Source organism: Palaemon carinicauda, chromosome 9 (genome assembly GCF_036898095.1).
Source record: "Palaemon carinicauda isolate YSFRI2023 chromosome 9, ASM3689809v2, whole genome shotgun sequence".
In the NCBI taxonomy this organism is placed as follows: domain Eukaryota; kingdom Metazoa; phylum Arthropoda; class Malacostraca; order Decapoda; family Palaemonidae; genus Palaemon; species Palaemon carinicauda.
Window position 1 is genome coordinate 100,582,161 of NC_090733.1, and position 23,526 is coordinate 100,605,686.

The 23,526-nt window shown below is 37.2% G+C and overlaps 1 long non-coding RNA gene across 1 annotated transcript in view; it reads right to left on the reverse strand.

Moving 5' to 3' along the window:
• Positions 1-877: 877 nt before the first annotated feature.
• The window catches only part of LOC137646810 (uncharacterized), a 23,256-nt gene continuing 607 nt past the window's right edge, over positions 878-23,526 (reverse strand). Inside the window, exons 2-3 of the long non-coding RNA XR_011045461.1 lie at positions 8,439-8,601; positions 878-5,098 (exon numbers count right to left, since the gene is read on the reverse strand). This is a non-coding gene — a long non-coding RNA (uncharacterized lncRNA). The remainder of the gene's footprint in view (positions 5,099-8,438; positions 8,602-23,526) is intronic.

Below are 23,526 nucleotides of genomic sequence, written 5' to 3' on the forward strand. Positions count from 1 at the left end.
CCATCGTTCTTAGTAAGCTAGGTTGACCGCTGCCTTCCTTACGTACGTGTGTGTGTGTGTGTGTGTGTATCAAACCACTGAAGGAAAACGGCTTTATTAATTTCTAGTATGGATGCTTTGATAAATACAATAAAAGTATGAACAATGGAACAGTACCTAAGTTAAAGATATAAAACTTATCTTGAAATGGCCACGTTTTCTAGAGAAAACACACTCTAGGAACACACAAAATGGTACATTACTATGAACTAGAATCCTGAGATTACTAATTACCAAATTTAAATGCGGGACCAATTATGTCAACCTCTTGTTCTCTATGCACTTAATGATGACCCTGTCACGTGATATGTTAATTGTTTACCACCAATCTTAGGTAATTGTCTTATTCTCAAGTTTATGTATTTACTTCTTAGTCATATGACAAGGAGAGTAAGCTTTTCAAATATTTCCTAGGGACAAGGTTTATTATCTCCCAATTGCTTTGTTTCTCTTGCCATCTTCTATAGTCAATAAACCATATCAATTAGTTAACCCTTAGTTACAATATGAAATACAAAAATTTTGCTCTAAAAATATATATTTTTATGACTTATAGACAAATTCATTACTTTCCACAATTTCTTACCCAACTAAAAAAATATATATAGGCTCACCATGAAAACACAGAGCAAAAGATATTTTTAGAAATGTATCAGCCTTTATGGGAAAAAAAGAAAAAAAAATCTTGGAAATGGTATATCACTGAAAATTGGTAGAACTACCGAAATCTTTTAACGTGTTACTGCTGGTTTTAAGTATTCTCAAATTCACATAATTTACAACATTATCAATTCCCCCCCCCCCCCCCCCCCTCTGGTCATCCCATCCTCTCCCAATATAAAATAAGTCTAGGATTTGATATTTGGTTGGATTTATGAATCTGATCGAGACGGAAGAAATTAATCAAGAATGCAGGAAAATTGAAAAAAACTTAAGTGCAGCTACGGGTAAAGGAACTCCACATACACTTAAAGTAATGCTCACGGGATAAAATTAGCTTAAATTTTCGATAATTTTATACAAGAAATTTGGGCACACGGAAGCTATTCTGCGTGGAAGTTCAGCTCTTTAAGGGAAAAAAAAATCTTAATCTCAACTCTTCAAATACCAATAACCCTCTTACCTAATATCTTTTAATTTCACTTTGGACCAATCTAAGCCTATTCCTTTGAATTCTCCTTTTCATAGCTTTTGTATTCATGTTTATCAGAAAGTGATACAGACTTCCACCTTTTATAAATCGAAGAATTAATATTTAACTGTAGACTAAATAACTATCTAGGTTTTGGCATTCACCACATGCAATTTATCTTTGCCTAAAAAACATTATCATTCCATAAATTATCAATGGCAAAGCAGTTACAGGAGTTTATGATAACTTGTTACTTTAAACAATGTTTTACTTTAAACAAGGTTAAAGGATACATTTTGTGTGACAATTAAGTTTATCGTACAAAAAAACAAATTTACAAGGAATTGCCATACCATTCTGACAATGTCGAAATCCTTAGGAAATGTCTCTTGTACAAAAACACATTGAAAAATTAAACCCTTCAAAGCTTCACTAAAAATTGTGTAAATATCCTCATTGGAAATCGTACTACAGTATATTTTGGTTAGAGAGAGAGAGAGAGAGAGAGAGAGAGAGAGAGAGAGAGAGAGAGAGAGAGAGAGAGAGAGAGAGAGAGAGAGAGAGAGAGAGAGCTTTGATATTCACTTTTTTATAACTTCTACTAACATTTCTTCTATGAATGAATGTAACAATTATTCAGTTTAGAACATTTAAACAGATTACCAATATCTACACCAAATTTAAAAGTTATTTTAATGGTTTCATTATGAAGGTATGGATTTTGCTAGGTTGTAATCTGGTTCAAAGGGGTTATGGGTTTTACATAGTTTCTTACGGCAATAAGCTATTTTCTTGCTAGAATTTCAAATTAAATACCCAAGCTTCGCTATAGAACTTACCCACTACTCGTGCACTACTGAACAAAACCTAATGAATATAATACTTAGTTAAGCAGAACTACTTTTTTTGCTTGGAAATAATAATATATTTCCTTCAGAAATTAAGTGGTGAGATGAATTGTTACTAGACTTCCAGTTAACACAGGAGGAAGACTACTCAAGTCAAATATTGAACGTTAATATTCCTTGTTACGCCACCACTTACTTGTGACATGCAAACCCAGCTTTAGTGTATATCAATTTACCAAATGTGACATTTACAGAGCATTTGGTGGACACAGGAAAAAAAAACTACTTAAAAAGTTCATGAAAGGCAACGCTGAATTTACCGAAACATGTCAGTACCTTGATGTATTTTAGAATATTTTCAAGCTTTATTCTAAACTCTTCGAGCATTTGTATATTCCTATGCTTCCTGAATGGCAATTTGTTGTCGGGTCTATCATCAGTTTTGTTGCCAAGGAAAGCCACTTTCAAGGTTATCAATTCCCTCATTAAGTAGCATCCTAAAAGCCTTTTGGGAAGAAATTTCCAAGTAGCTATGCAAGTGTAATTAAAAGAATAATTTGTTAATTATTCCAGTAGAAAATTATTTTGGAGGGTTTTAGTAAATGATTTACATCCAGAATCGGTTTTTGACCAGTAGTAGTGACATGTTGCAAGCATGTAAAACAAGAAAATTTGTAGAATCTCACAGTGGTTCTATACTGATTGGTGTGCTAAACTCAAAGCATAAGTTCTGTGACCACCATTTTGGTATCGACCTAGAAATACTATCGAGAGCCATGTATGATTATGACCAAGTAATTGTCTGGATAAGCAGTGATATGTCATGTAAAAGGTATTTCAGGTATCAAAAAAAAAAGAACCTCAATATTCCTATGATTGCTAATCTAATCTTGTGATGCATATGATGTGTAAATATCTTTGTTTGAATATACATAACCTGCAGCATCTTTTTGTAAATAGCTTAAACACTGTTTTGTTTCCTTTACTTCTCTTGTAATACAATTAAGAAGAAAAATATTTTTCCAATAAGGCGTCGAAACATACTATAATTCTAGTTTAAGGGTGGTGGGAGACGCGAGTAAAAATTTACAAAAAACTATCCTGAAAATGTTTCGTATTCAAAGCAAGCCCAAAAATTATCATCTAAAGCCGTGGAATTGGCATCTGTGAATGTATGAAATATTTTAATATTTGAAGTAAAGGTGAAGTTTTTACCATTAGTTTTTGGTTTCTTTTCATGGCTACTATTAACAGTCAGGCGACAGACTAAAAAAATTCAAATGCTATTCAGCACAATTTGATTAAACTAATCTAACTAGTCGGTGACAATCCAGCTTACTAGCAAACGAAAACTGGTCACTTACATCATCATCTTTCAAATGACTCAAAGTTAATTGGAAATAATGGTAACGACTAGATCTCTAAAGGGCCTTCTAAATGCCTGTTAGGATATCTATTGGGCCTTATCAGAAAATCCCAACCCCAAAATAGAGTATTCATTGCTCAAATTGCTGTCTCACTATTAAAAGCAATTTAAGATGAAAGAAATGACTAGAGCTTAATCGTGTGAAATGGAATAGAATGTAATTTAATATATGAAAATCGAACTAGCTTAATTCATAACAAAATTCATGGAGATACTGTTCTATGTATAACCCATGTACTCACACGATCCTTTTTTGTATTGATTATACAAAGTATGGAAAAAGTTCCCTGAATAAGAATGGGACAGAAAAAAGTTATGCTAGAGAAAGTAACATTTTTGTCCAATAGTCGGTGAAATATCAGTTTAAGAGATATTTGCTTGAACAGATGAAACTATATTTGATCCATGCACTATTTCACAACTTTTAAAAATTCAGACAAAAAGAAAATAAAGAACTTTATAAGAGATATAACGAAACGTGATAAACATGTAAAATTTGCTTGGAATTAGGTGACAGATTTAAAGGGAACAGATGCACTGGTATAGCAATAAGTTGTAAATGTAAAAAAGCTGTAAACTAATTTTTTTTTCACGTTAACGAGCTACACTATTTACTAGTAAATCATACAATTTGATATCTTGTTCATAGTAGTAAACAATTTGGAAAAGTTTCCAGTAGTCTTGAGGAAACAGAACTTTTACTCAATTTTGAATGTAAGGATAAGCAAAGACCTAGGAAGAAAATTTCTCAACTGAACTAAAGTTTGATAGTCTGTGTTCAATTTCCTCATTTCACAAAGAAATGAACAATAATATATGAAGTGAGACTGTAAGTCAGACTCAAGTTTGCAAAATGAGTGAATTACAAAGTTGCTCACAGAAAAATTAAGTTTCTTTTACCAATTAAGCAGAATTTTATTCTAAATGGTATAAAGGTTCAAATTATCAAGCTCCAATAAGTTTACCTTTGCTAAAGAATTTAGTCAAAAGCCACAACATATCAATATGCTTTCAATGATAAATATACTTTTAAGATTAACACTATCAAGTACTATATGGTTTTGCTTATTTGTTGTTTTCTACGATACATATTTTCAAGCGTTGAAAAATAAAAAAATTACTTTTGCTGTACCTGCACACTCAGTCCTTGAAATATTTAACAAGTTTTATGGCTGCTCCTATAGACTATCTCTAGTACTTCAGATAATTTGGTTATAACCATATTAAAAGAAATGACAGATCAACTGATGTAAATATATTAATCTACTTTCCATTTTTGTGTCATATGTTGATGATCAACAATTTTGCTAGTCTTAATGGAACTGTATGGTTAAGAAAAGGACTGACTGGAGCAAGATTAATTTACAAAATTGATATCCATTATCATGTTCACCAAGACCAAAGGATTTATTCTATATAAAACAAAGTTGTCATCTTATTAATATTAAAAGATAATCTCTGTATACGAGGATATTCCTCCAAGGGTGAAACATAAAGCGCTTCGTCTGACTTTGATACAAAACAACGACAATCTAATGTTTGGGGTATTCCTCATTCTTGAGGAGCTCTTCGTGACATTTCTTCCAAAGTAGTTAATGGGCTATCTGTTGATGACCATGTTGTCAGTACCCCTTCGTTGTAGGTCTCCCATGTCTGAAATGTAATAAGAGTCAATATCTTACAAGACCCTCATTACAGACGCAGTATACTCAGTTCTTAGTTATAGACAGCATATACTAATAATATAGAAGGTAGTTTGAGGTGGTGTGGTCATGTCATGAGAAGAGATGAACAGTATGTTGGAAGGAGAGTGATGGAAATAGAGGTACAGGGAACGAGGAGGAGAGGGAGACCAAAGCAAAGGTGGATGGATTGTATCAAGGATGACCTTCGATCAAAGGGATTAACCGGTGATGAAGTGTGGGAGAGAGGTAGATGGAGAAAGCTGGCCAGATACATCGACCCCACATAGAAGTGGGAAAAGATGCAGACAAAGAAGAAGAAGTAGATATGCAGGATTAGTATGTAACCTATATAATATGATAAAAGTAAAATGAGGATCAGAGACTTTGTGTTTACATCAATATGCTATGCTACAGAAATTGGAAATGAGACATAACGAATTTTTTTGTATATCCTAAAATATTAGATGCAAGATTAACATGTAGCCTATAGAGTATAAAAAATGTACACACTTTAAAGTGTAAGCATTTATATGATATATTACAGGGTACAGGGAATACTTTAATATACAAGTACTCTAGTATCTATAATCATTAACATTTAATCTAATTCGTAAACTTCACTATTCTATAGTGATCACTAACTCACCTTTCTGCTAATCAACAGAGAATAGGATGTGAACTGTGTTTAATTCATAGACCTACTGTACTGTAATAAATTGAAAAGCACAATTTGATCCACTGAATAATCAGTGATATCTTACCCAATAGGCTAAACTGTCCTAGCTAACTACACTTAATTATTCTACATACTTTAAAGGACTGTCTGTAGTACCCTAACTTGACTATTGATTTTATATTCCCATCTTAACCAATTAACTAACATTTTTTACAATAACCCATCAACTAATACCTCATTAGTGTAGCCCAACTTGAAACCGCATGTTCAAATGTCAATTATTAATCCAAATACTAATATTTCCCCATGTAATCCCTTATTAAATAAGTTTATGCATCAATTCATTGACTAACCTTCATCACCTTGAAACTTACTTTTTTTTTAATATGCTTAGTAGCCAGTCTGGTATGTTTGAAGATTCCAGTGTATTTTATAAAATTCCATGATCTAAGCTACCTTCATTGCATCCTAAACATCACAGAACTACAATACTGTTTGTGATAGCAGCTTTAAAGGTTTGTACCACTTGAGATGAGTATAATATCCAATGAAACAGCAAAAATGTAAGATAAAAAGTGGGGTTCTATAAAGGTTTGGAAATCACTTATAAAATTATGTATTAACGTTGGAGTGTTTATCAATTTTCACATCTTTATTATGAATAGAAAAAGAAAATGTCCCATAAATACACAAAAGAGTAGGATTTTGGTGATAAAGTATATTTCATTTAAATTTAGAGTGAAAATAATTCCTTGAGAAAAGGGCAGCTACGGTGCCATGTTAAGATGTAGGCTACATGTATATGGAGTCCATTGCTATTTATGTTTAAATAAAAGGATATTTAATTGACAATCATCCCACTAACTTTAACATTCAACCAAATATACCTAAATTATTGTGTTAATTGATGGAAATCCAGAAATAATCAACTAAGTAATTTAGCTATTATCTACTGATTGAGGTGCATACACTCTTAATCCACCAACTAATTTATCATTAATCTGGTAACCTATTACACTTGTGTTGCATATCCTATCATACTTCAATTCATTGGCTATCCTAGCCTTATCTAATTACATACTAAACATTCTACATTAAATCTAGGAATTCTAGTGACTATATTACCTTACCAACTATTTTTGGAGTATTTCAGGATTTAGGCAAATCTTTAACATAGCTACACAATTTGCTAAGTCATGACTCATCCAAGGTATTTGAACCTAGTTAGATCAACAAATTTTATCCTAATAAGGTACATATGTGACTAGAGTATTCAACTTGAAATTAATAGAATATTGCTGTAGAAGAAACAGTTTCTAGCATTGCTCAGAAACACAAGAAGTGGGCAACTCTCAAATCTGTACACACTGGTGTCTTATTTGCATAAGACAGTTAGCTTTGCTAATACCTGTTCAAAGCAAACTACTACCCCTATGGCAGATGCTTTTTGGAATACAACTTTGATACTGTGAAATAAAGAATATCTTACTTGACCCTAATGCCTATGAAGTTGTCAACTAAACTGGCATTCTTCCTTAGTTTTCTTTTCAGAGCTGACTTGATCAGTCCTGAATAGTTATCTACCTTAACATTGATAGAGGGCGTTCTTCCTGAAGATTTCAAAGGAATGAGGTTGCTCCCCTTGTCAAGTGTTGGAGTAATAATTTAATTCCTGCTAAATACAGATACATTTTTTTAACTTTAGTACTATATATAGATTTTAATGTATGCTAGCAAAATATTTCATTACCTATAATGGAAGTAAACATCTACATCGTAACTTACTAGAATGTTTAGCTTCTGAAAAGAGTGGGGTAATTGATATTTTTATTAATTCCTTTCTCATAAAGAATCCCATGGACCAAGTGCTGCTTTTAGGGCATTAACAATGGAGCCATTATTTAAAATGATAACCATTTAATTTTATGCCCCCTGTGGCCGCGGGGGCATAAAACAATTAGAATAGCGCCAACGTTATCCCTGCGTGTCGTAAGAGGCGACTAAAAGGGATGGGACGAGGGGGCTGGGAACCCCCTCTCCTGTATAGAAAATCCTGTGAGACAGCAACAAAGAGATGGAGCTGGGGGGAGAGTGACTGCTCCCCGCACTCTAGTTTGTTGAGAGAATGGAAAATGGCTGTCTGCTAAAGAAGGTGATGAATGCAAGAGTTGATGGGAGAAGTACAAGAGGAAGGCCAAGGTTTGGGTGGATGGATGGTGTGAAGAAAGCTCTGGGTGATAGGAGGATAGATGTGAGAGAGGCAAGAGAGCGTGCTAGAAATAGGAATGAATGGCGAGCGATTGTGACGCAGTTCCGGTAGGCCCTGCTGCTTCCTCCGGTGCCTTAGATGACCGCGGAGGTAGCAGCAGTAGGGGACTCAGCAGTATGAAGCTTCATCTGTGGTGGAAATGTGGGAGGTTGGGCTGTGGCACCCTAGCAGTACCAGCTGAACTCGGCTGAGTCCCTGGTTAGGCTGGAGGAACGTAGAGAGTAGAGGTCCCCTTTTTGTTTTGTTTCTTGTTGTTGTCGGCTACCCCCCAAAATTGGGGGAAGTGCCTTTGGTATATGTATGTATGTAGATTAAAAAATAAAAGTTACAGAGAGCAATTATGATGATGGGCAATTTACTCACCAGAGGAATGCAATGTTCGGGGCTCCTAATGGTAGTCTTTGGCACACCATTAATTAGATCATAGAGACTGAATATATGGTTTGGTGTATGATAAAATTCATCAATAGGACGCTACTCTACTGCATCACAACATCTGCTGACTGTAGATCTGGGGTAATTGAATCTGTAAGGAATGTATCAAAATTCAGTGATTAGTGTAAATTATCAGGAATTAGGTAGAATACTAACAATTAAAAATATTACAGTACTGATAATAGGTGTAACATTAAAGGTGTCACAATCTAATTCAGTATGATTTTTAAGAGAACATATTAAGTCTATCCATTAAAGAAATAAAATCAAATTGGCATAGAGAATACCGTCAATAATTTTAGATTTCCCTAACGTAGGGGAATGTTTTATTATTAATATGTTATTTGAATATGGTTACATGGATCGTACTTCAGCAGTTGACCAGATCAAACTGTTATATGACACAGCCATTCAAGTAACTTGTTATGCCTACTTCATAAATAAAAATCTAATTCCAGCCGTCTAATTGAATTCTGATCTTCCCAAAATCTATATTTATAACAATCTTTCCTTTGATGAGGCTCATATTTCTTTCTGGGACTCAACAGTGTCACCTTATATTTTGGATGCTTTCATCTTTCAAATATCTTATTTTTATTATATATATTTATTTCCAGATTTATTTCTCCATACAAGGGCCTTTTTTCCAAATTAAAGCCACTGGCTTGCAGTATTCTGTTTTCCAAATTAAAGCCACTGGCTTGTAGTATTCTGTTTTCCTTATTAAAGCCACTGGTTTGTAGCATTGTTTCCCCTCATTGAAGCCACTGGCTTGTGGCATTCTGCTTTTCCTTATTAAAAGCCACTGGCTTGTGACATTTTGCTTGTCACTATTAAGAGCCACTGGCTTCTGGCATTCAACGTTTCCTTATTAAACCCCAATGGCTTGTGACATTCAGCTTTCCCAATTGAAGGCACTGGCTTGGGACATTCAGCTTTCTCAATTAATGTCACTGGCTTGTAGCATTCTGCTTTCCTCTATTAAAACCCACTGGCTTGTGGCATTCTGCTTTTCCCTATTAAAACTACTGGCATGTAACATTATTTTTTCTTCATCAAAACAATTGGATTGTGGAATTCTGTTTTTCTCCTTTATAGAAACTGGCTTGCAGTATGCTATTCTTTCCCATTAAAGACATCAGCTTGTAGTTTTGTTTTTTTCCTAGAGACACTGGCTTGCAGCACTTTTCCGCATTAAAGCAACTGCAGGTAGAATTTAGTTTTCCCTATTAAAGAGACTGGTTTATAGCACTTTTCTCCATTCAAGACTAGCTTGTATAATTAGATTTGTAGCACTTTTTTCCATTCAAGACTAGCTTGCATAATTTTGGATACTAGCTTATAGCTTTGTTTTTCCTAGACACATTAGCTTATAGCGTTCTGTTTTTTCCCATTAAAGAAAACAGCTTATGACAGTCTATGGCTCCCATTAAAGTAAATGGTATGTAAAATTTCGCTTTCCTTATCAAACAATGGCTTGAAGCATTGTTTTTCCAACCAGAGTTGTAGCTTGGTTTGTGATAATAAAAATACCTTCAACTCAGATCTTGTAAACTGCATGGTGTACAAAATAGTTTGTAATGACATGTGGTGACCTCTCCATCCTTTAATGTATGGGCATGAAAAAAATCAGCTTAATAATTGAAAATATAGCAATGCAAATGAGAGGAATCTACTAAAAACGTTAATTGGCTTGGACTAGCACCATTTCCAACTTTCTTAGTTGTAAGCCATTTTAATTAGTCTAATTTCTCAAGACCAAGGATAAATGACATTTACCATATCTTTGTTATAAGCCATTTTACCCAAAATTTGAATTGGCCTAAATTCTCAAGAGTTTGAGGATAAATGATTTTTACTCTGAAGAAAACTTTTTAAAATCTTAAAGAATAATTAGTCCTTTTGTTAATATTCTTTATCATTTTGTAAATTTTACCATTCTTCATTTCCTATTTATTGGTTTAGTATAGCTACTATGATAGTTGTTATATGGTGATCAACATTAAAAAACAAGATTTTTATTTTATTCAGTTGTTAATTTTATGCTATTTTGTTACCAAGTGTTCTGGGGAGGAACACTGACAGTAGTAAAAACTACACCATTCCATTAGCTTTGCAAATATTACCTAGGTCTCAAACAATGCTACTTTTGTTTTAATTAATGATGGCTATAATTTCAAGACATTTCCCAGTTCTGTTCCCTGATTGAGAGATTACTACTGTAATTAAAATAGAAATATATTACGCTATACATTTTATATATCCCATTAAGGTAGCTTATTTGTTGAAGAAAAGCTTGTGCGCATGACTCAACTGAAAATACCAAGTAACATTGAAAATTTAATTCTCATAACCCTTACTTTAAAGAAATGTCTTGCTGAATTCTTGAGATAAGTTCAGCTCTAAGTAAAGGATGGTAGAATTATATTTAATTCAATTTTAATCTCGTAAATCTTGAAATTCTACCGGAACCTGAAACAGTTAATAAAGGTAATTAATAATGCAATAACAATAAGCCTTACTAACCATCTTTAAGCATTTTCAGCATATATCATCTATAAACAATTATCTTTTATTTAATTGTTTGTGTTCAACATAATTCAAAACTACAGTATCCATAGACTATTCTTTTTATTATTTTATGCTCAACATATTTATAAAAACACATTTGGTCTTTTTGTTCACATTGAACACATTGATGGGAATACAACAGTACCTTGGTTTATGAATAACTTTGAATATGAAAAAGTGAGGTATGTGCATTTAAATTCCTAATGGGTTACGAACATTACATCGATCAGGGAGCTAAGATTTGGTTCTGCATGCTATTTTTCATGAACTATACTAATGAGACAAGCACGCGATGCGCAGAAAGCAATCATGTGATGCACATAAATCACCTACATTATGTCCACCCTGCGTTCACATTACTTTTATCCCAGTTTCACACTATCTCACAACCTGGCTTAATGCAGACCCTAACTCACCGACTCTCCTAGCAGCACTCACAGAATGACCATCTAGTGCTTACATTTTAGGAACTGTTCCTTATAGTGTTGTGCCCATTTTGCTTAGATCACCTTGTGATTGCTATTGTACACAATGAAGACATTTTATGTTATGTTGTGGAGTTAAACAGTGCAGTATCATGAGTGACCCCCTAGATCAGTGGTTCCTAAACTATCTTACCTGACGCCCCCTTTTTGCTTCCAGTAGACCCGTACGCCCCCACTCCTCTCATTTTTTTATATGAAATGATTCTTACATTTATTTCTTAGCATTGTACAGGAAGACAGATTTTTGTTTGTATTAAATTTTAATAATGAAAGCCACTCAAACAAATAATAGTACATTCCAGTACCTAAAAACGAAACATTCAGTTCAAAGTTTGCGAAAAAATGTTTGAACATTTGCAAATTGGCAAAATTAAGTTGCAATTTCAAGAATAGATAATTTGAAAACATGGCATATAATATTTAGAAATACTTATGAGACTAAGGCACAATTTCTGGTCAAATTTAGTGAAATGGATGCATGTATGTAACGACAGATATTTGTTCTTTTAATGATTTTATTATTCTATTCAATAAGTAATTTCGAGCAGATGACTTCACGCCCCCTTGTATCGTCCTCACCCCCCCCCCTAGTGGGGTGCGCCCCCCAGTTTGGGAACCACTGCCCTAGATGATTAAGAAAGATGGTAAGAAGGAGATAAATACTGTAGGAACGAAAAAAAAAATCCAAGCATGAACATGACACACATGTGACAGACCTGGCAAAAATGAACAATTATAAAAATTCGAGAATTTGTACAATTCTGGAGACGTAGTATGTCAAACCAAATACATGTTATGAGAGAGGCCAAAATATTGACAAAATGAGACGTTAGAGAGTTTCTGCTTATCTGGATTAACTATCAACAGTTAGCTGGAGATACAATTACCGGATAAATTACTTGTGAAAAAGGTGTTGCATGCTCGTCTTGAGATAAAAAGCCAGTATATCATCATAAAAAGAAACCTTCAAGACTAGTTTTGGGTTGTTGTAGAATTTCAAGACAAGAACTGGCATCCAGACGTGTTATGTGACACGGTGAGGCTCTGATTAAAAAGGCAGTCGAAGTATAAGTTTCCAAACTTAAAAGGATCGTGGATTCTGACACTTGTATACCACAGCAAGTGTTTAATGGCAACTGGGCCAGGTTTTTTTTTTCTTTTTTGAAAAATAACGACCCAGGACCTTTATTACAGAATTAAAGTCAGTTCCTGGTCACAAGCCCTGTGTCAACGCCAGCAGGGATTGTAAAATTGAACGGCTGCTGGTGTATCAGTCTAAGAATCCACAAGGCTTCAAGAAGCGCACGTTGCAGAAAAAGCAGCAGAACATTATGCGAACGTCAAACACAAAGGGCTTGGGTGATCCATATTCTGTTTTTGGAAAGTACCAGAGGAGGTTTTCAGTCGAGGCCAAAAGGTACCTTTAGGAAAAGAACCTTCCACTCCAACCCATGTTTTTTCAAGGACAATGCTCCTGCTCATTTCCCAGGCCATAAGGACAATCTAATGGAGGAGTTGAATTTATCATAAGTCAATTTCCTGCTGCCAAACTCAAATACTCCAAGCCATAGATGGTGGTGATCTGAAATTTAAATTAACTTTATACAAAAGCAACGTTTCAGTGATACTTCAAGGTCATCTAAGGGACTAACTTCACCATTAGAGTTTTGGAAAGAGCTTTTCCATATTTTTTGAATTGCATCAAAATGGTATTTTCATTATAAAATAAATTTTTGAACATACTTACCCGGTAGTTATATATATAGCTTACGTCCCTGACGTCACGGCAGAAAATTCGAATCTCGGGCCAATCGCCGATTGGATAGCAAGGTGTACCACCCCTGCGCCCTAGCGAGGTACCTAGGAACCATTCCAGGAACCCTCATATATTCCATGCCTCTAGTCTCTTAGAGGGGAGGAGGGTGGGACTTTAATTATATATAACTACCGGGTAAGTATGTTCAAAAATTTATTTTAAAATGAAAATACCATTTTTAAACATAAGACTTACCCGGTAGTTATATATATATATATAGCTGATTAACACCTTTGGTGGAAGGTTAGAGACAGCTAGTATATCTGGAATTTTTCTCAAGAGTTAATTAAAACAAACTTAAGGGTTCGTACCTGATAAGGAAGCTGACTTCAATGATTCTCTGACTCATTATGTCTGCTAGCCTTATGAGATCCAGCGATCCTCCCAGGGGCTGAAGATCTCGTAGGGACTGTCAAACCGGTGTATATACCTCATCATGACAGAACCTCCAATAACTAGTTCCGGGCGCTCTTCGAGGAACAAAATTGGCCACCTGACTAAAATCTATGATTTTGGAAGACTGACACAGTCTCCACAAACAGCCATAAAAACAAATAAAAGTTCCAAGAGAAGAAAAGGTTATTGGGATTATGGGAACGTAGTGGTGGATCCTTCACCCACTACTGTGCTCGCTATCACGAATGGTCCCAGAGTGTAGCAGTCCTCATAAAGAGTCTGGACACGATTAAAATAGTGTGGAGTGAACACAGATTTACTCCCCCAAAAGGTTGTGTCCATAATACTCCACCACAATCTATTCTGCTTGAAGGTCATTCAAGTTGTTATAGTACTAACCTCATGCGTCTTGACCTTAAAAACTGAGGCCAGTCTCACTGTAATGTATATGAGCCTCTCTTATAAGAGTCTGATGAAGAATGAAAGGACATTCTTGACATCTGATAACGAGGGCTTCTTAATCGAGCACCAAAGAGCTTTCGACTTGCCTCGCAACTCTTTCATACTGCCTGGGTAGAACTTCAGGGTTCTTACTGGACAAAGGACTCTCTCCAACTCCTCGCCAACCATATCCGAAAAATTCGGAAACTCAAAAGCCTTAGGTTAAGGTTGAGAAAGGCGGTCATTCCTGGCGAGAAAGCCTAACTGCAATGAGCAGATAGCTTCGTTATCTCGAAAGCCAACGTTTTGCTAAACGTATGAATTAACTGATTCTTTTAGATGTCACCAGACTAAAAAAAAAATAGTTTTCATTGAGAGGTCCTTAAAATTAAGATGAAAGCAAGTGCTCAAGCTTGTCACTCATAAGGAACTTCAGGATTGAATCCAGGAACCAAGCTGGTGAATCCTGGTTGTTTGATGTTTCAAACAAGTTGAGAAGTTCCTGTAGGACTTTATCAATCGAAAGGTCCAAGATACTGTGTCTGACAACAGTCGCTAACACACACCTGTATCCCTTGATGGAAGAGGATGAACAAATGAGCTTCCTTCGAAGGTAAAACAGGAAGTCAGCAATCTGAGTTGTAGAGATACTGGGAGAGAAAAACAGAGTTGACTCTGCACCATTCTCTAGAGCTTCCCACTTTGACTGATAAATCCTGATGGTAGAAGTTCTTATTGCACTTGTAAAAGACTTAGCTGCTTCTTTCGAAAACGTCTAGATCCTGTGAGGTTTCAAAAGGCTGAAGGTAGCCAGAAGAAAAGCTTGGAGACTAGAAGTGTAACTTTCCAAGAGAGGTTGTTTGAGTAAAACTACTCTTAATGGAAGACTTCTAGGAGACTCCACCATCCATTCCAGTGTCTTTGTGAACCATCCACTTGAGGGCCAAAAGAAGGCCACTAAAGTCACCCGGTCCTTTCGTGTGACACAAACTTTTGAGTCACCTTGTAAGGAAATAGAACGAGGAGAACGTACACATCCAGATCGGACCAGACTAATAGGAAAGCGTCTATGTGGACTGCTTTGAGATCTGGCACTGGAGAGCAGTAAGATTCTAGTCTCTTTGTCTGTTAAGTCACGAATAGGACTATACAAGAACGACACCAAAGTCGCCACAGATTCTTGCAGATTTCTCGATGGAGTGTCCATTCCCCAGCTGAGACTGTTCTTCCAGAAGTTCTCTTTTTTAAAGAACCTTGTTAGAAGGAATACATTCTTCTCCTTAGCCCAGACGAGAAGACTCCTCTCAGTCCCGAAAAGGAACCTCGAGTGGGTTCCGTCTTGCTTGGCGATGAAAGCCAATTCTGTGGTGTGATCGGCATAGACCTGCACCACTTTGTTCCAAACTGACCCTTCAAAGCTTTTTGAGAGCCAACTGGACTGTCAACAGTTCCCTTGGGTGATGAGGAAGCTCTTCTGATCCTCTGTCCAAAGTCCTGAAGCTTCCAACTGTCTAGTGTTGCTCCCACCCCGAAACCGAGGTGGGGAGACACAACACAAGGTCTAAGATCCTCTGTTCAAAAGGGGTGACCTTCCAGAAGTTTGACTGGATCGAACCACTACTGAAGGCAACTTCTTATAGCATCCTCGAAGAGAAGCATATCGACTCAAGACCTTCTCCTTGTCCCAAAAAGATTGAGGTTGAAATGGAGAGAATAAAGATAACTCACATAAGGATCATAGCTTCTAGCTTCTGACTGGCCAAGAATCGAACCCTGGTCCAGGAAAACTAGGATGAACAGTGACATAACAATGGTCACAAAGAAAGAATTAGTCTTCCCAGGGAAAAAACCGCCTCCCCAAGAGGAGAGGTTTCCCAACACACTCATCCACTTCCTGCAGAAAGATTGCAGTTTCAAGAAGGCTTGCTCTGTTCTAAGGGGAGACGTAAAAGCCCGAAAAAACTTGACTGAATCACCATCCTTAAATAAAGTATTTTTTGTGATGGTGACAGAAGATTTAACGGAAGTAGTGACGTTGTGTTTATCAGGATACATGTATTTAAGGTCCTGACTCCTGGCGTCTAGGAAACCCAGATCACCGCATATGCCGCCGCATTGTACTAAGGCTAGATGCACGATAAAAAACTTTCGTGATCAAAGAGATCGGAACTAAGGCGTCCTTGATCTCGACATTCGATTCGACTAGTGTCACCACGAAGTCCGAGGTTCTCATGTTCAATGTCATGCCTTCTTCGGGGTCTCCGACGTGGAGCGTCCTGAAAGACGGGGCGCGGAGCGTCCTGTAAGACGTGGCGCTGAGCGTCCTGAAAGACGAGGCGGCGAGTGTCCGGTAAGACGTGGCGCTAAGCGTCCTGGTGTCAGAAGAGACTCGTCTAGTTGACAGGAATAATCAATTCTTCTGAAAGGTTCAAGGTTATCTGAAAATCCTTCATGAAGATCGTAAGAAAGAGCTCTGATAAATCAATCGTCCAGATATAGGGAGGCTCTGATGTCTCTTGAGTGCAGTATTCTGTTACATTAAGCAAAAGTTTAAATGCAAAGGCTTCCTCTTAAACTCCTCTCCAGAACTGTGAGAGAGATCTATTTGAGCTAAAACTAAAGGAGGTTTTTCTATGAAAGGAAATTGTAATCCTCCTCCAGAAGATGTACTGACCAAAGGTCTGCTCCCCTCTTCTCCCAAGATTGCCAGAATTTATGTAGTCTGGCTCTACTGCCTGAAGGCGAAAACAGTCAGACTTTGCTTCACCTTGTGACCAGGCTGACATGAGACTTTAAATAGTTCATGATTTCAATGTCTCCATGGAGAACTTTGACTTCTGAACGAAGGCATTGAGAACAGTTACATCCAGGACCGGATAAAAGCCTCCCTCTCCCAAAAGAGAGACATTTGATGTTGCAAAGTCTGTTTTGCAGAGAGGTCTTATCAGAGTAACTAACAAAGGAGGTTTCACTAGGAAAAAGATTTCGCATCCATCCTAAAGGAATAGCACAGACCTCAAAGTTATCCTGCCCCATTGTCTGGATCCCTTAAGAGATTCAGCGAAACACCCAGGGGGCTGTAAAAATTTCTGTGGGGTTGCCACAAGGTCCTCGACCTTAAAGTGGTTAGACCTCCACCCTTGCTATCCTGGAATACCTGATAAGGAAGCTGGCTTCATAGGTTTATATGTCTCATTTACCTGCATTCCTTGAGAGACTCAGCAATCCACCCAGGGGGCTGTAACAGTCTCTGTGGGGCTGCCACAAGGTCCTCGACCATAACGTGGCTAGACCTCCACCCTATATGACATATCTGTTTTACACGTTGTTATGGCGTTGTTACTGTTTTAAGAATGATTTATTGTTAAATTATTCTCATCATTTATTTATCTCCTTATTTCCTTTCCTCACTGGGCTATTTTTTCCTATTGGAGCCCTTGGGCTTGAAGCATCCTACTTTTCCCACTAGGGTTGTAGCTTGGCTAAAGAAAATAATAAAAATAATCTTGTATCTCCGATACAAGATATAGAGGCCAGGTTATTCAGAGGAAAAAAGAAAGCTGTCTTTCCTTGGTGCTTCTGAGAATCTAAACAGTCTCCCACCATCCTTAAAGCTTCATTGATGAACACGTGTAAATTTGAAGGGTAGCGAACGTGGAGCAACAGGCATAAAATAATTTGGAAACTAATCATAAAACTTTCATGAGTTTCTAAATCAACTGAATGACGAAAGGAATAATTATCTTCTCCTTTTGAGAATCTCAAATTCAACAGGAGAAAAGTGATCACCAATGTCTTCTACTGACAAAGATCTTGTAAGACGTGGCGCCGAACCTCCTGAAAGACGAGGCGTAAAGCGTCCTTAAATACGAGGCACCGAGCGTCCTGAAAGACGTGGCGCCGAGCGTCCTGAAAGACGTGGCGCCGAGCGTCCTGAAAGACGTGGCGCCGAGCGTCCTGAAAGACGAGGCGCCGAGCGTCCTGAAAGACGAGGCGCCGAGCGTCCTGAAAGACGAGGCGCCGAGCGTCCTGAAAGACGAGGCGCCGAGCGTCCTGAAAGACGAGGCGCCGAGCGTCCTGAAAGACGAGGCGCCGAGCGTCCTGAAAGACGAGGCGCCGAGCGTCCTGAAAGACGAGGCGCCGAGCGTCCTGAAAGACGAGGCGCCGAGCGTCCGGAAAGACGAGGCGCCGAGCGTCCTGAAAGACGAGGCGGCGAGCGTCCTGAAAGACGAGGCGCAGAACGTCCCGAAAGATGTGGCGCCGAGCGTCCTGAAAGATGAGGCGCCGAGCGTCCTGAAAGACGAGGCGGCGAGCGTCCTGAAAGACGAGGCGCAGAACGTCCCGAAAGACGAGGCGCCGAGCGTCCCGAAAGACGTGGCGCTGAGCGTCCTGAAAGACTTGGCACCGAGCGTCCTGAAAGACTTAGCGCCAAGCGTAAAATGATCTTCATTACGTCACTGGGCCCGTTCAGTTCATCAGAGGGTTATCATGGCCAACTGGCGCTCTGGAACAAAAACCGTGTCTATGTTGGTTCGTAAGCATTATAGTATTGCTATTATTAGTAAATGTGACGCAATGCAAGACTCTAACAGCAATGTTAGTAGCTTAACGTCCAACGCTCTTTGCTTTCCCATGGCAAGGGCGAGCATTCTTGGGAAAGTCAAAAGGAACGCTCGAGAGGACGTCTGGTCGTGAGCTGACGCCTCTCGTTTCCTTTGGCCGATCCACATTCCTTCTCCCAGGGGTTGGGGAGCTTGGAAGAGGTCTAAAGCTAGGAAAAAACTTCCACTGTGCTGAATAAATTCACTGCACTAATTTAGCACTGACACTTGAACTTTTAACTCTTACGCAAAAGACCATAATTAGTCCTGCCCGTTGTGATAGATCTTTCTCTACTGCCAAGGGCTTGAATGAGAATGCAAAATCATTTCTAGTTCTTGCTATATAAAAATATAACAAAATATTTTTTAAAAAATATTACCCTGATATTTTCAGTGTAAATAAATGTTTGAACACACTTACCCGGTAGTTACATATAACTACCGGTAAAGATAAATGTTATACATACTCACCCGGTAGTTATATATAACTTCCGGGAAAGTTACATGTTATATGATTCAAATGAACAGATATAGGAATAACATATATAAATGTAAACAACCCTTAATTCTTAAAGGTTCCCAAAAATAGTGATGTTATTATTAAAATTAACAGAAATCGCAATAACGTATATATATATATATATATATATATATATATATATATATATATATATATATATATATATATATATATATATATATATATATATATATGTAAACAACCCTTGGATCTTAAGGGTTTCCAAAAATAGCGGATTGCTACACTTTACAATCGGAACACATGTGAATATACGAATGATACTAGAATCCCAACATCGAAAGAAAATAAACGATATCAAGAATTGTTGGGACTGCATCGTATTTTCATGAGAACTACGCAGCGAAAATTAACAATACGCTAGTTCTATTTAATCTTTGAAAATAGTATCGATGATTTAAAGAACGAATACTAATAACACAAAAATCTCTTAAAAATTAATATAACCTTTTTATATTAAAAGTTAAATACTAACTGTAAGTTAGATTTCCTTTTCATTCTTTACAAGAAAAAGCAAAGAAAAGAATTATGCAACATAATACGTAGTACTATGTTGCTTACGTCACACGATTGTGACGTCATAGAGATGGTGGAACGATCTCCACCACCATGTTAAAGAGTAGGTTCGTAAGTTTTACAGTAGGGGGAAAAAACTCCCTTTCCAACTGCTGATAAGATACTAACTTAGTTAAAGCATTAACACTCAATAAAAATAAAATCCAACCAGCAAAGGCTAAAAATAAATTGTACATCACCAAGATAACTGTAATATACAGGTTATAGCGAGTGAAAAATCCAACATCTTGCCGCTTGCGCGGCAGGGAATATATGAGGGTTCCTGGAATGGTTCCTAGGTACCTCGCTAGGGCGCAGGGGTGGTACACCTGGCTATCCAATCGGCGATTGGCGCGAGATTCGAATTTTCTGCCGTGACGTCAGGGACGTAAGCTATATATATAACTACCGGGTAAGTCTTATGTTTAAAAATGATTGACAAGACTAAGAAGAGTCACCAACAGAACTCTGAAGTCTGCTTGGGAGGAACTGTAGCCTGAAAGCATTCCAGTACCAATATTGAGGGATTCAAACCCATGCAAGGAACTTCGAGAAAGTAATGCACCGGTGACCGAGACTTAGATTGGATCCCCTTATCGTTACTAACATTGATTAATTATTGATAGTAGCGATGGAGTCACTGAAGAGTCGTCAGAACGTCTTGAGGCAGTAGAGAGAATGATGGTGAATGTCAATATCTTGACCTATAGCGCAAAAGCGGTCTTGTAAGAGACCTAGTGGAGGTAGCAGGAACAAGTTCCTATAGCTAATACCATAACCACTGCCAGAGTAAAGTTTTGGTATAATACTAATCTTCCCATGAAATCATATAAAAGGATTGCTCAATCTATCGTGAGATTCTATCTGATCGGTTATCCTTTGGTTCAGCAACTTATTTCTTCTGCTTGGGTAGTACTTTTCTTCATTGGTAAGGCACTCTGCTTCTCACTCTTCCGAACAGTAAGAGAAATTGAACATGCAGGAAGGGGAAAGAAGAGACGCACCTTTTTATTCCTACTGGTAGTGTCTGCTTTTCTCTGTGAGAATCAATCATAGAGAGCTGGTAATAGTGTGTCTACTTGTCATCTCATGAACTGAGAACCTGCAGCTAGTGTGTGCTAGCTTGCATGTGCAGGGAAAAGATTGTGTTCTTGCCTAGTCTCGTGGTTACCAGAGAATTACTTGGCGTGAAGAGGAGATCACCTAAGTATCCAGGGAGCGTCATTAGCAGGAGAGGGACTGTAAGCTTAGCTCGCCATCCTGACTAGTATCGTGGTTATGTAAAAATATCGAGCTCTCTGAATAATGCAACAATAGGGCTATGACATTTTACCCTCAGTTTACAACCCTCATATATGTTGATCCTGAGTGAACAGTATTTTTATTTGAATTTAACTGCCAAAGCTCATTCTTAGTGACTTTCATGAAAACCCAATAAAAACTTATGATAATAGATTTGAATTATTTCTGATTGGCCAATTAAAGGTGATAAGAAGTGGTAAAGAGGAACACACGCATTATCAGGTTGTCATCATAATACTCATCCTTTGAAAAGTTTCATAACCTATTAGCAAATCATATTGCATTTACTGGAGGAACTGCCTTTTCAGTGGAGCACTATGCACAGTGGCTGGAGCTACTATGTATGTAGGCAAAAATTGGGTAAATGCTGTATAAGATACTTTAATTTCTAGGGGCCAAACCGCCCATTCACAAGTTTTCCTAACCCCTTATAAAAACTTGGGGATCCGAATGGGATATTTGGGTTTTGGGTGGGTTAACATAAATAAACGAGTAATTTGCAGCAACAATGATTGTTAGAAATGCATAATAAACGCAGTATAACCAGATGGAAGAATATAATGAATATGTAAGCAACAAAAAGTGAAATATCAAAATAACTCATAATTCATATCGTGTTCTCAAATGGTGTAAGTCATAGTGTTCTCAAGTGGTTTTTGCTCAGCCATGCTTGATTCGTTCACAAACATTACTTCACAGCACCTCTGTTCTGGCAGACGGAACATGGATGTGCTGCGCACGACATCTCCATGCATCCTTTTGGGGACATTTTATTCGACTTCATTAAGACTCCACTCCACAGCTTTTTTTTTGTAATTTATATTTTTTTCTCGTGAATCATGGTAAAACAAAACAGTTCTCAGTACATTGTCTGGGCTAATGCTTAATATAGAAAACAATTACTGCAATTTACGGTGAGTAGCTATTTTTTTCAAGTTATATGGTTTTCTTCATACCATAACACATTCTAGTTCCCGTTACTACGTTATTGTTTTAGGTTCATGACATTCGAGCGTATTTTTACTACAAAATCCACATTTTTATTTACGCTTGAATAACATTTGTAGGTAAACAACAGCATATAAAGAAAATTGCATAATTTTTTTTTCAGCGCTTGTTTCACTTCAACTCTTATTTTTTCGTCTTTTTTTTAAGATATGGATATTTTTTTTTTTTCAAGATAATACTCATCATCTACCTTTAATCTGTGTGTGACCTAAGAACCAGGTAGATATTACACAAACTAAGTGAAATATAAAGCAAAAATAAACATGTACCACGGACAAATGCCATGTTTTACTTCGCCATCTATCAGTGGAAGGGGAGAATGTCTGAACCAATTCCACCAACAACTAATCAGTGACGAGCTTTCAAACCGAAGTTCAGCTCCAGTTGCCAGCTAGGATGAAATAGACTATAGGTTAGGTTAGGTACGTTTGTTAGGTTCTGTACCCTTTTACAAATCTCAAAAGTTAAATAATCCTGTTTTGTGACCTGGGAAGGGGGGAAGGGTCCGGTGGGCTTGACCCCCGTCTAGGGGTTGTAACCTGGGAACTACTACGCAAGGTCAGGTGGGTTTGTTAGGTTTTGTACCCTTTAACAAATCTCAAGTGTGCTAATTAATATAGTTTTGTTTCCCCGTCCCCGGCTAGTGGTTTGTTTGGTTCTGTACCCTTTTACAAATATCAAAAGTGTTAACCACGTTTTGCCCTGTTTTCGCACACCCAAAATCCCAGTTTCTCACCTGTGTCCTTCGGGAAACGTGGGGTTTATAATGGTAGACCTGCTTATTTGCAATGGAAATTAAGGTCAAATTCGTTGAAAGCACATTTACTGTAATAAAAGTATTTTTCTCATTTAGGAATGTCTCATGTTTTCATGAATTTATTGGTTTCTATAGTTATTTTCTTGGTAATTTGTTAGCTTTCATTTTATCCCACCCAAAAGTTCCGTTCCCCACCCGGGGTTTCCCCATTATCCCAACCGATTTCAATGGAGAAAAGTGATAAAATTAAGGATAAAGATTTTCATGAATTTTATGGTACAGGTAAAAAAGCGTTATTTACATAAATAAGTAAAACCTTTGCACCTATTTATGTAATAGAGTGCTTGCAAACTTATTTGGCGGAGTGAGCAGTTAGGAACGAGGAACTATTATTGTTGGTGTTATATTGTAATAGGAGAAGGATACTCTGAAAGGTAATAAAATCAGAACACAAACAAAAAATATAAAGAAATAAAAGAATAAAAAACTATGCTAAAACGACTGGGTGGACCTACGGAAATTTTACCCAGAAATAAATAAAGTTAC